The sequence below is a fragment of the Theropithecus gelada genome, chromosome 10 (assembly GCF_003255815.1).
Source record: "Theropithecus gelada isolate Dixy chromosome 10, Tgel_1.0, whole genome shotgun sequence".
Taxonomy (NCBI): domain Eukaryota; kingdom Metazoa; phylum Chordata; class Mammalia; order Primates; family Cercopithecidae; genus Theropithecus; species Theropithecus gelada.
Window position 1 is genome coordinate 51,591,094 of NC_037678.1, and position 12,258 is coordinate 51,603,351.

The following is a 12,258-nucleotide window of genomic DNA, read 5'->3' on the forward strand; positions in this document are numbered from 1 at the left end:
TGCCACAAATCCCAGGGACAAAGAAAGATGGTCCTTCTGGGAGTGTGAGGATAAATATGGGCAAAGTTAGCAGAGTCCTCCCTTGGGGCCAGAAGCCTCTAGAATTGCATTTCTGTATGGGGACATCTTTTGTTTCTAGCTGCGCAGAGTCTGCCTTGACTTCTTCTGCACATACAACCTGGATTTTAGTGTGGAGAACTATGTTAATCATGTCTTTTTATTATGTATTTTTGCTGCTTTGACATCTTGGGACCTTGTTGACCCAGAAAGGACATTTCCTCCCATGATTAGCCAGTTCCTAGAGATAGTACACAATTGGACTGTGAGCATGTATTTCAAATACAAACCAACCAATCCAGAGCCCGCACCCGAAGCACCTCCTCTACTGGGCTGTCACACTCCTAGCACTGTCTGCCTGCCCTAAGGTCACTAACACCCCGAGCCACCGGACAACGAGGGACCAACCCAACACCCCCAGAGCTCACTGAAATTATTCAGATGAGCTGATCCTAAGCCTGCCTACCCTGCGTCATCTATTCCTTCCCACAACCACAGCAGGAAGCTTTCTGCCCCTGTTTTTCCCTGGAAACCTCTGCCTCCTGACCAACCATGATACTTCCAGGTGTGACTTCTCCATGGTGTATCATGCCCCATCCCCTTGGGATCTGTGTATACAACACTCTTTTCTTTCTTTCTTTTTTTCTTTTTTTTTTTTTGAAGACAGGGTCTCACTTTGTTGCCCAGGCTGGAGTGCAGTGCAGTGGTGCAATCACAGCTCACTGCAGCCTCAACCTCCCAGGCTTAAGTGATCCTCCTACCTCGGCCTCCCGAGTATCTCAGATTCCAGGTGTGCACCACCATGCTTGGCTGATTTTTTTTTTTTCCAAGAGGCAGGGTCTTGCTATATTGTCCAGGCTGCTCTCAAACTCCTGGTTTCAAGCAATCTTCCCACCTTGGCCACAATATTTTCAGTAACAGGCATCTCCTGATCTGTTGGTCTCCTAATTTCTAAATAATAATAAAACCTACATTTTAAAACAAGAACCCCCTCTCCCCAACTTGCAGTCCATAGGACTGGATCGTGCTGACCCCATTTACCCAACCCCCAGTCCAGATCCAGGGGTGGGCATGTGGCTGAGGCCTGGCCAATCAGAATACCCCAGCCCTGCTCGCTAGTTTGCCCAGTGAGAACCCATCCTGGGCCCATAGTTAGACCAGCTGGGAAAGGGTGGCTGCCAGGATGGGCTCCACTCTGCCCCGCTCTCAGCTTCATTCTCAAGCAGGCGCTCCCGGGGGGGCAGCCCACAGGCCCACTTGACTGAACAGCAACATAGTCAACTGGTGTTGTTTCTCCTGCTGTGCTGAGCTGCTCAGGTGCAGGAATAGACTGGGAAGTTGGGTTTCATCAAGTCTGGGGTTTTGCCAAGAAACAAGGGCACAGAGTGAGCAAGGAAGGGATCCCAGCGGTGGGTGATGAAATCTCAGCTGGAATAGAGGAAAGTGAAAGCATGAGCAGGGTGCGGTGTGCAGGAAGTGGGATCAGGGATTGTAATGGGAATGGGCAGGGTGCAGTGTGCGGGAGGTGGGATTGGGGATTGTAATGGGCAGGGTGCAGTGTGCGGGAGGTGGGATTGGGGATTGTAATGGGCAGGGTGCAGTGTGCAGGTGGTGGGATTGGGGACTGTAATGGGAATGGGCAGGGTGCAGTGTGCGGGAGGTGGGATCGGGGATTGTAATGGGAATGGGCAGGGTGCAGTGTGCAGGAGGTGGGATCGGGGATTGTATTGGGCAGGGTGCAGTGTGCAGGAGGTGGGATCAGGGATTGTAATGGGCAGGGTGCAGTGTGCAGGAGGTGGGATTGGGGACTGTAATGGGAATGGGCAGGGTGCAGTGTGCGGGAGGTGGGATCGGGGATTGTAATGGGAATGGGCAGGGTGCAGTGTGCGGGAGGTGGGATCGGGGATTGTATTGGGCAGGGTGCAGTGTGCAGGAGGTGGGATCGGGGATTGTAATGGGCAGGGTGCAGTGTGCAGGCAGTGGGGTGGGGGATTGTAATGGGCAGGTGGTGGGATCAGGGATTGTAATGGGCAGGGAATTACAATGGGAAGGGAAAGTCTAGTGTGCAGGTGGTGGGATCGGGGATTGTAATGGGAATGGGCAGGGTGCAGTGTGCAGGCGGTGGGATCAGGGATTGTAATGGGCAGGGTGCAATGTGCAGGCAGTGGGATTGGGGCAGCAACGTCTTAGGTCAAGATGTTGCTGGAATGAATGCTATGGAGGGAATTCATTGAAAGGCTACGGGGTGGGCACAGTGGCTCACACCTGTAATCCCAGCACTTTGGGAAACCAAGGTGGGTGGATCACCTGAAGCCAGACATTCAAGACCAGCCTGACCACCACGGTGAAACCCTGTCTCTACTAAAAATACACAAATTAGCCAGACACGCTGGCAGGCACTTGTAATCCCAGCTACTCGGGAGGCTGAGGCAGAAGAATCACTTGAACCCAGGAGGCGGGGGTTGCAGTGAGCAGAGATTGGGCTATTGCACTCCAGCCTGGAAGACAAGAGCAAAACTCTAGTTCAAATAAAAAGAAAAAAAAAAAAGGCTAGAGACAGGTAGATCCAGGCTTGAGGACCCTGAAGCTTAATACTGCAAAGACCCCCTCTGGGAAAAAGATTACAAAACTATGAATATAAGATTGAGGGAGGCTAAGGCAGGAAGATCATTTGAGCCAGGAGTTAGAGGCTCCAGCCTGGATGACAGAGCAAGACCCTGTCTTAAGAAAAAAAACTCAGTCCTGAATGTGATCCTGCTGCTAGATCTAATTACCAGTTTATAGGAAATACAGAGGACAGAAGAACATGTTAAGCTACACAATGGAGCTGCAAAATCCAGACTGTGGGAAACGCTACAGGACAAACAGCCACATTTCTTCAATAAACATACGTCAAGGGAAAAGAAAAAATAGAAGGGAAAGTCTAGAGATTAAAAGATACATAAAAGACAAAAAAAGTTTAAAAAATAAAGATATACAGAAGATGTATCAATCAATTGGAATGTGTGGACTTTAAATACTCATTCAAACAAACAAGGGTTTTTTGGGTTTTTTTAATCTTAATATGGAGTCAATTGGAAATTTGAGCGCTGACAGGATATTTAATGTCATTAAAAAATTATTGTAGGCCAGGCTCAGTGGCTCACACCTGTAATTCCAGCACTTTGGGAGGCCAAAATGGGAGGACTACTTTAGCCCAGGAGTCTGAGACCAGCCTGGGGAACATGGCAAGACCCCTTCTCTATGAGAAATACAAAAATTAGCCAGGCATGATGGCATTTACCAGCTACTTAGCAGGCTGAGGCAGGAGGATCTCTTGAGCTGGAGAGGTTGGCTGGAGAGGTTGAGGTTGCAGTGAGCCGTGTTCACACCACTGCACTCCAGAGTGAGAAACAGAAGGAGAAGCTGTCTCAAAAAATAATAAGTATTATTCTTCATTTTTAAGGTAGGTGCAGGAATTGCATTGTGATAGTTGCTTTTTTTTTTTTTTTTTTTTTAAGAGTCTTGCTCTGTAGCCCAGTGTGGAATGCAGTGGTGTGATCATGGCTCACCGCAGCCTTGGCGTCCTGGACTCAAGCAATTCTCCTGCCTCAGCCTCCAAAGTAACTGGGACCACAGGTGTGCACCACCATGCTCAGTTAATTTTTAAAATTTTTTGTAGGGGGAGGATCTTGCTGTGTTGCCCATGCTGGTCTCCAACTCCTGGGCTCAAGCAGTCCTCCCACCTCAGCTTCCTAATGTGCTGGGATTATAGATGTAAGCCATGGCACCCATAGATAGTTGCTTTTTAAAAAAAAAAAAAAATCCTGGCCAGGTGCAGTGGCTCATCCCTGTAATCCCAGCACTTTGGGAGGCCAAGGTGAGCAAATCACCTGAGTTCAGGAGTTCAAGACCAGCCTGGCCAACATGGTGAAACTCCGTCTCCACTAAAAATACAAAAAATTAGCCTGGCGTGGTGCCAGACGCCTGTAATCCCAGTTACTCGGGAGGCTGAAGCAGGAGAATCACCTGAACCTGGGAGGCGGAGGTTGCAGTGAGTTGAGACTGCGCCACTGCACTCCAACCTGGGCAAAAAGAGCGAAACTGCATCTCAAAAGAACAAAAAATCCTTGTTTTAGAAATATTTATGGGTAAAATTATGTGGCAGTCAGAATTTTAAGATGATTTACAATTGCCCGTGCCCTTGTGTGGGTGAGAATAAATAAATAAATAAATAAATACATAAATAAAAGCAGGGCAGTAGAAAGGCTCATTAAGCCAAAGATGAATTAAGATCTTTCCCTAGGAAAAATATCAGCATCTTAGAAGATAGCTGGACCAATAGGAAGAGGCAAATAAGCCAAAAGACCAAAATCTTAAAGGACAACAGATTACACCCAGGTCTCTTGGCTCCTACAGAGTTATCTGAAAAATGGAGAACACCTGACTGCTACTGGGACCCAGGGAAATCTACCAGAGGAGAAAAGGTCAGATCTTGACAGACTGGAGCAGCCTCTGAAGATGGAGGCAAGATATGGAAAACTCTAAAAGCTGCAGAGAGAGCTCAAATAAAGAGCCAGAAGAGAGCTGCACCCTGGAGCTAGCTCAGTTCTGATTGGAGAGAATATCACAGTAAAATATCAAAATTATTATTGGATGATTTCCAAGTGACGATTTTTCAGATGAGGACACAGGACTTGCCTGTGTCCAAAGAGAACAGGCTTGAAAACCTTATGCAACCCCAGCTCTAATGATAGGTTCAGTAAAGATAAGACAAATCAAAGAGGAACCACAGACTGAGTCGAAGCCTAGTTCAGAAGCGGGTCTGATGGGCTAGGCACAGTGGCTCGTGTCTGTAATCCCAGCACTTTAGGAGGTCAAGGCAAACAGATCACTTGAGCTCAAGAGTTCAAGACAAGTCTGAGCAACATGACAAAAGCCCATCTCTACAAAAACTACAAAAATTAGTCGAGTGTGTTGACACAAGCCTGTGGTCCCAGCTACTCAGGAGGCTGAGGCAGGAGGTTAAGGCAGGAGATTGAGCCTGGGAGGTTGAGGCTGCAGCGAGCTGTGATTATGCCATTGCACTGCAACCTGCAAGACAGAATGAGACCCTGTCTCTAAAGACATTTATTTATTTTATTTTATTTTTTTTTCAGACGGAGTCTCACTCTGTTGCCCAGACTGCAGTGCAGTGGCGTGATCTCGGCTCACTGCAAGCTCTGCCTTCTGGGTTCACACCATTCTCCTGCCTCAGCCTCCAGAGCAGCTGGGACTACAGGCACCCGCCACCACACCCGGCTAATTTTTTCAATTTTTAGTAGAGACAGGGTTTCACCATGTTAGCCAGGATGGTCTTGATCTCCTGACCTCGTGATCCGCCCACCTCAGCCTCCCAAAGTGCTGGGATTACAGGCGTGAGCCACCGTGCCCAGCCAAGAAATTACAAAAATTTAAAAAGTAACCTGTTCGTGGGAGATTTCTCCCAATTCAGGGGTCAGGCAATTACAGGCCCCCACCCATTTTTTAAAATAAAGTTTTATTGGAACACAGCCATGCCCATTTGTCTAAGTATCGTCTATGGCCATTTTCACAGTGTAGCCATTGAGTTGTGTCGTTGCAGCAGAGATCATATGGCTCACAAAGTTGAAAATATTTTTTTTCTGGCCCTTTACAGAACAAGCACCCTGACCCCTGTTCCAACTGGATTTACATTCATGGATTGTGGATGTGTGGACACGAAACACAGGCTGCCTTGCATCCTGATGAAGCTGGAACCAGTATTATTTTCTGCTTTTATCTTTAGCAATCATAACATGGGCCTGGATTATACCAGGAGGTGGGTTGTGGGTGTATCATTTTGCCTGTGTTTGGGGAACAGGGTCTTCTCAGGGCTGAAACTGGCTTATTTAGAAAAAGCCGTGGGTACTGGGCTGGGGCTGCTATTTCCTCCTTGCATGATCTCTCTTTCAACCTTTAAGAAGGCTCCTGGAGACTCATTCGGCCTTTGAGATCCTAAAGGAATCACACCTGTTTAGGGTAAACAGCTCAGGTTGCAGCTACTGAAGGATCCTCTACCTGGCATCATAATGAGACTCCACATGGCTAAGACTGAACAGACAAGAAATTAGGGAAGATGAATTTGGACTCTAATTGTATTGGTCTTACAATACATAAGGGTAAGGGGGGCCGGGTATGGTGGCTCACGCCTGTAATCCCAGCACTTTGGGAGGCCGAGGCAGGCAGATCACGTGAGGTCAGGAGTTCGAGACCAGCCTCCCAACATGGTGAAACCCCATCTCTACTAAAAATACAAAAAAAATAAGCCAGTCGTGGTGGCACATGCCTGTAATCCCAACACTTGGGAGGCCGAGGTAGGAGAATCGCTTGAACCCAGGGGGCAGAGGATGCAGTGAGCTGAGATCACGCCATTGCACTCCAGCCTGGGCAAGAAGAGCAGAACTCTGTCTCAAAAAAAAAAGGGGGGGGCAAGGGGATTTTAGTTCAGCCTTTAATTCCTTTGGAGTACCTTCAGTTACAAGGAATCTGGATATTAATTTGTCCCAGGGAATATAATGAAGACTTTATATTCAAATATGAAATATACTGTTGGTTTTTATTATGAGAGTATATTTAATCTCATTACTAAACCTCTGATGAGTCACACTGGACAACAAAGCTGCACATAATTTGAGATGAGAAAGAAAGAGGGAATTAATTGTCAGTAAAGAGCAGCCTTTGGGTTGAATGAATAAGCATGCCTTTCCAAGCCCACGGCTGGGCCACTCCGTCTAGGAGCTTCCGCAAGGAGCACTGACTGGTATTGGAGTTCAAGAAGGCAAGGCCAGGAATGGCTTCAGAGACCACTATTACCCCATGGAGGCAACCCTCCCTTGGGTGTCCATAGGCCTAATAGCTATACCTAATGGGTCAAGAGAACCAAAGCTGGAAGGGAGAGTGTGGAAGGAGGACACCTATTTCCCATTCTTCCTATTTCCTTGGAGAGGCACTTCCATTAAAACAGCAGCACTCAACTCCAATATGGCTGCACACTGGGCTCATCTGGAATCATGGGGCCACCTGATTTAGCAGCAATAAATATAAGACACCCAGTAAAATGTGCATTTCAGGTAAACAGCAAATAAATTTTTAATATAAGTATCTCCCATGCAAGTTTTGGGACATACTTGCATCGAGGAAAAAAAAAAGGTGTTGTTTATCTGAAATGCACATTTAACTGGGCATTCTAAGGTTTATCTGACAACCTTGGCAGGGGGGACTCTTTAGAAAAAAAAAATAGCAATGTGGCCAGGTACAGTGGCTCATACCTGTTATCCCACTACTTTGGGAGGCCAAGGCAGGAGGGTGGCTTGAGCCTAGGAGTTCGAGACCAGCTTGGGCAGTATAGTGAGACCTCATCTCTACAAAAAACAATTTTTTTAAATTAGCTGAGCATGGTCGGAGGTGCCTGTAGTCTCAGCTACTCGGGAGGCTGCTGTGGGAGAACTGCTTGAACCCAGGAGGTCGAGGCTGCAATGAGCTATGATTGTGCCACTGCTCAATCTAGCATGGGCAACCAAGGGAGACAGTGTCTCAAAGAATAAAAAATAAATAAGTAAATTTTTAAATACCAATGTTTGACCCCTGAGATTCTGGCTTCATTGGGCTGGAATGCTGCCTGAGCAACAGGACTATTCAAAGCGCCCCCAAGTGGCGGGGCGCGGTGGCTCATGCCTGTAATCCCAGCAGGCTGAGGCGGGTGGATCACCAGAGGTCAGGAGTTTGAGACCAGCCTGGCCAACATGGTGAAGCCCCGTCTCTACTAAAAAGACAAAAATTAGCCGAGGATGGTGGCACAGGCCTGTAATCCCAGCTACCTGGGAGGCTGAGGCAGGAGAATTGCTTGAACCCGGGAGGTGGAGATTGCAGTCAGCCCAGATAGCATTACTGCACTCCAGCCTGGGCGACAAAAGTGAAACTCTATCTCAAAAAAACAAAAAAACAAAAAAAAAAGCGCCCCAAGCCATTTTGCTCTGCAGCTGAGGTGGAGTGGAGAGCGCTGCCCCAGAGTAAGTCCTGGCGTCTCTCTGCTTTGCTCCACCTTCCCATGCCCATTCAGGAAGAACGACTATGTGGCCAGCTGGTGAGTTTGAAGGAACTGGGCATGTGTGCTCTGCCTTGCCTCTTTCCTCTTTTTAAGATTGGCCTGGGGGTGGGGGTTGTCTGCTGAGCAGCCGGGCAGCTCTGTCCCTCTGGTGGTCCTGCAGGCTGGGACAGTATGTGTGTGGGAAAGGGTGGGACAGCATGTTAGCAAGACTGGCCATACCTAAGCATAGTCCCCAAATATTAGGTTGGTGCAAAAGTAATCGTGGTTCTTTCCATTACTTGTTTTTTGTTTTGTTTTGTTTTGTTTGTTTTTGACACAGAGTCTCATTCTGTCACCTAGGCCAGAATACAGTGGTGCCATCTCAGCTCACTGCAACCTCCGCCTCCTGGGTTGAAGAGATTCTCGTGCTTCAGCCTCCTGAGTATCTGGGATTATAGGCGCCTACCACTACGCCCCAGCTAATTTTTGTATTTTTAGTAGAGACAGGGTTTCACCATGTTGGCTAGGCAGGTCTTGAACTCCTGGCCTCAAGTGATCCACCTGCCTTGGCCTCCCAAAGTGCTAGGATTACAGGCATGCGCTACCACACCTGGCCCATGTTTTTGCCATTACTTTTAATGACAAAACCACAATTACTTTTGCACCAACCTAATAGCTTTCTTACTCATAAAGGTAGAATTTTCATCATTGTCTTCCTAACTCAAGCATCTTTCTCACTTGGTTCTGAACCCTCAGTATGAAAAAAACGGATGCGAAGCAGTGGCCCTTGAAAACCCCAACATCTGCTACCTCCTTTCCCTTTTTGTGGCTTGGCTAATTCGCTCACATTCTTCACGTCTCAGCTCAAAGGTCCCTTTCTCCAAGAGGCCTTCCCCAGACAAAGAAAGTCCCCTGGCAGTATGTACGCTTTCATAAAACCCTCAGAATTTTTTTTTTCTTTCTGGCCTACATTGAAACTGTCACTGACAAAAGAAGAATATCTCAACCTCAACACAATTGATGTTGGGGGTCCAGATAATTCTTTGTGGTGGGGGCTGTCCTGGACATTGTAGGATGTTTAGCAGCATCCCTGGCCTCTCCCTGCTGGATGCCAGTAGCACCTCCCCTCCCCCACCCCAGTTGTGACAATCAAAATGTCTCCAGACGTGGCGGAGTGCCCCACACTATATTATTGTGTTCCAGGTCAGCTGCATGAGTGCATGGCGTATGCAGTCACAGGGCCCCGTGCTCAGAGGGCCTTGTGCTTGGTTGAATGCTCTGCTGCTGTTGTGATATTCTTTTTGTTTGGTTGTTTTTGGTGCAAATCTAATTTTAGTAAAGCAGCCTCGATGACACCTTGATTTTAGGACTTCCGACTTCCAGAACCATAAGACAATAAATGAGTGTTGTGGCATATCATTTTCAATTGCGTGACACTTTATTAGCTGGCAATGAAATTATTAATCGTTTTTGAACAGGGAACCTACAAATTATCTTGCTAGTTCTCACTGTATACCTCATTTTTTTAACGCTACTCTCCTCATTTCAAAGCAACGATGGCGGCTTTGGAAGAGCAAAGAATGTGTCTACCTTATTCACAGTGCTGTCTTCCAGGTGCTGGCGAAGGGAGGGTGCTCAAAAATATCTGAGGAAGGCGGGGAGTGATGGAGAAATTCAATTTAGGGCCTGCAGCTACCCCTGGCTGAGAAATAGAAGGAAAGAATCACCTCGGTCCACTGGCGTAAGCTGCTCTATTCATCAGCTAAGGCTGCAGGAACATTCTTCCAAACTCCTCAAGCGTGTCAAACGGCAAGTGTCCCCTGTGTGGTCTGTGGGCCTCTCCTTCAGCTCTCCATATGCCATGTCAGCTAGGCCGAGCAGAAATCCCCAGATGTAATAAGATAAGACCGGGTGAGAGCCTTAACACTGAATTTCTGAGCTCGGCTCATTCAAGGCAGCCTTTCACTTTGCATTAATTCTGGCCAATTTAGCTTGTCCTCTCATCTGAAAATCAGTCTACCAAGATGCAATTCTCATAGCCAGGGGAGCTAAGGTCAGCTAGGCAAGTATCTCTAACAGCAGGAAAATGCCATTTATAGTAAAGCCATTTACAGTGGGGACCCAAATTTCAAACTAAATAATGAAGGGGAAAAAAATGTTTGATTGGGGCTGCATCTTGAAAACTGACACTAAAATTTCTAAGAACAAGCTTATTTCCTTTCACGGCTTCTCTAAGTTCACAGTTTGTAGGGCTTCCCGGGGGATGGGGTGGGGGATGGGAAAGAGCACGAGGAAGGCTCTGCGTTCCCCTATCATTATGTTTCTTGGTCTGGGAGGGAGATGGTGACAAAAGTGTGTTCAAGTTATGAAAATTTATCAAGCAGTACATTTAGAATTTGTGCATTTTTCTTTTTAAAAAATAGAGGCAGGGTCTCAGTATGTTGCTCAGGCTAGTCTCCAACTCCTGGGCTCAAGTGATCCCCTCATCTTGGCCTCCCAAAGTGCTGGGATTACAGGTGTGAGTCACCACAGCCAGCCAGGATTTGTGCATTTTTCTATATATAATTTCTTCAATTAAAGATTTTTTATAATGGTTCCAAATTTCAGGAACCTTGAATTACTCGCTTAATTCAAGAAGAAAGAAAAAGAAGAAGAAGAAGAGGGAGACAGGAGAATGACAGAGTTTGTGACGGAGAGTTGGACTGACGGCATCACGAGGGAGTCAGGGGTTGAAAGTGACATACCATTGGCTTCGATGATGGAGGAAGGGTCGAGAGCCGATGAAGGCAGGCAGCCTCTAGAAGCTGGAAAAGGCCAGGAACGAATCCTCTCCCAGAGCCTCCAGAAAAAAAGCAGCCCTGATCACACCTTGATTTTAGGACTTCTGACTTCCAGGACGGTAACAGGATAAACCTGGGTCAAGCCACTTCGTTTGTGGTAACTTGTTACGGCAGCAATACGAAACTGACATACTTAGGTGCCATCACTTTTCATCTGTGCCTAACTGATCCCCTGCCTTTGTCCTTGCCCCATAATCTCCCTTTTTCACAGAGGCGCTGTAAGAATCTTGGTAATATAGAAACAGGGTCCCAGCACATTCTCCTCTTTTTTCGTTTTTTTATTTTTTTTGAGATGGAGTTTCGATCTTTTGACCAGGCTGGAGTGAAGTGGTGCAATATTGGCTCACTGCAACCTCTGCTCCCCGGGTTCAAGCAATTCTCCTGCCTCAGCCTCCTGAGTAGCTGGGATTACAGGCGTGCACCACTACTGCCCAGCTAATTTTTGTACTTTTAGTAGAGATGGAGTTTCACCATGTTGGCCAGGCTGGTCCCAAACTCTTGACCGCAGGTGATCCACCCACCTCGGCCTCCCAAAGTACTAGGATTACAGGTGTGAGCCATCGTGCCTAGCCACATCCTCCTTCTTAAAACCTCCTTCTTAAAACCTCCCATGGGTTTCCATGATCCTTAGAATAAGATTCAGACTCCTTAACATAGCCCACGATGCTTTGCACCTTCTGGCCCCGGCCTCCCTCTTCCCATTCATTGTGCTCTGGCCTTAGCTGGCTTCTATGTGTCTTCCAACTCGAGATGCTCTTTCCAGCCTCAGAACCCTTGCACTTGCTGTTCCCCTTGCCTGAATGCTCTTCCCAGCTCATCTCGTGGCTCCTGCCATCTCCTTCAAGCTTCTTGGCTGAAATGGCCCCTTGCCAGCGGTCTTCTCTGGCTACCATCCCAGCCCCCAGCCATTACTCCTTCTTGCAAATCACAATGTGTGATTGTATAACTGGTTATCTGTCCTCTTTCTCTTCTACTAGGATGTAAGGTTGTGTGGACAGATGCCCAGTCTGTCTTGTTCATGGTTGTGTCCCTCTGTGACAGGCATCGGTACCTGACCATTTGTAATAAGCACTAAATATTTCATTTTTTTTTTTTTTTTTTTTTTTTTTATGAGAAGGAGACTTGCGCTGTGTCACCCAGGCTGGAGTGCGGTGGCGCGATCTTGGCTCACTGCAAGCTCCGCCTCCCAGGTTCACGCCATTCTCCTGCCTCAGCCTCCGAGTAGCTGGGACTACAGGCGCCCGCCACCACGCCTGGCTAGTTTTTTGTATTTTTAGTAGAGACGGGGTTTCACCA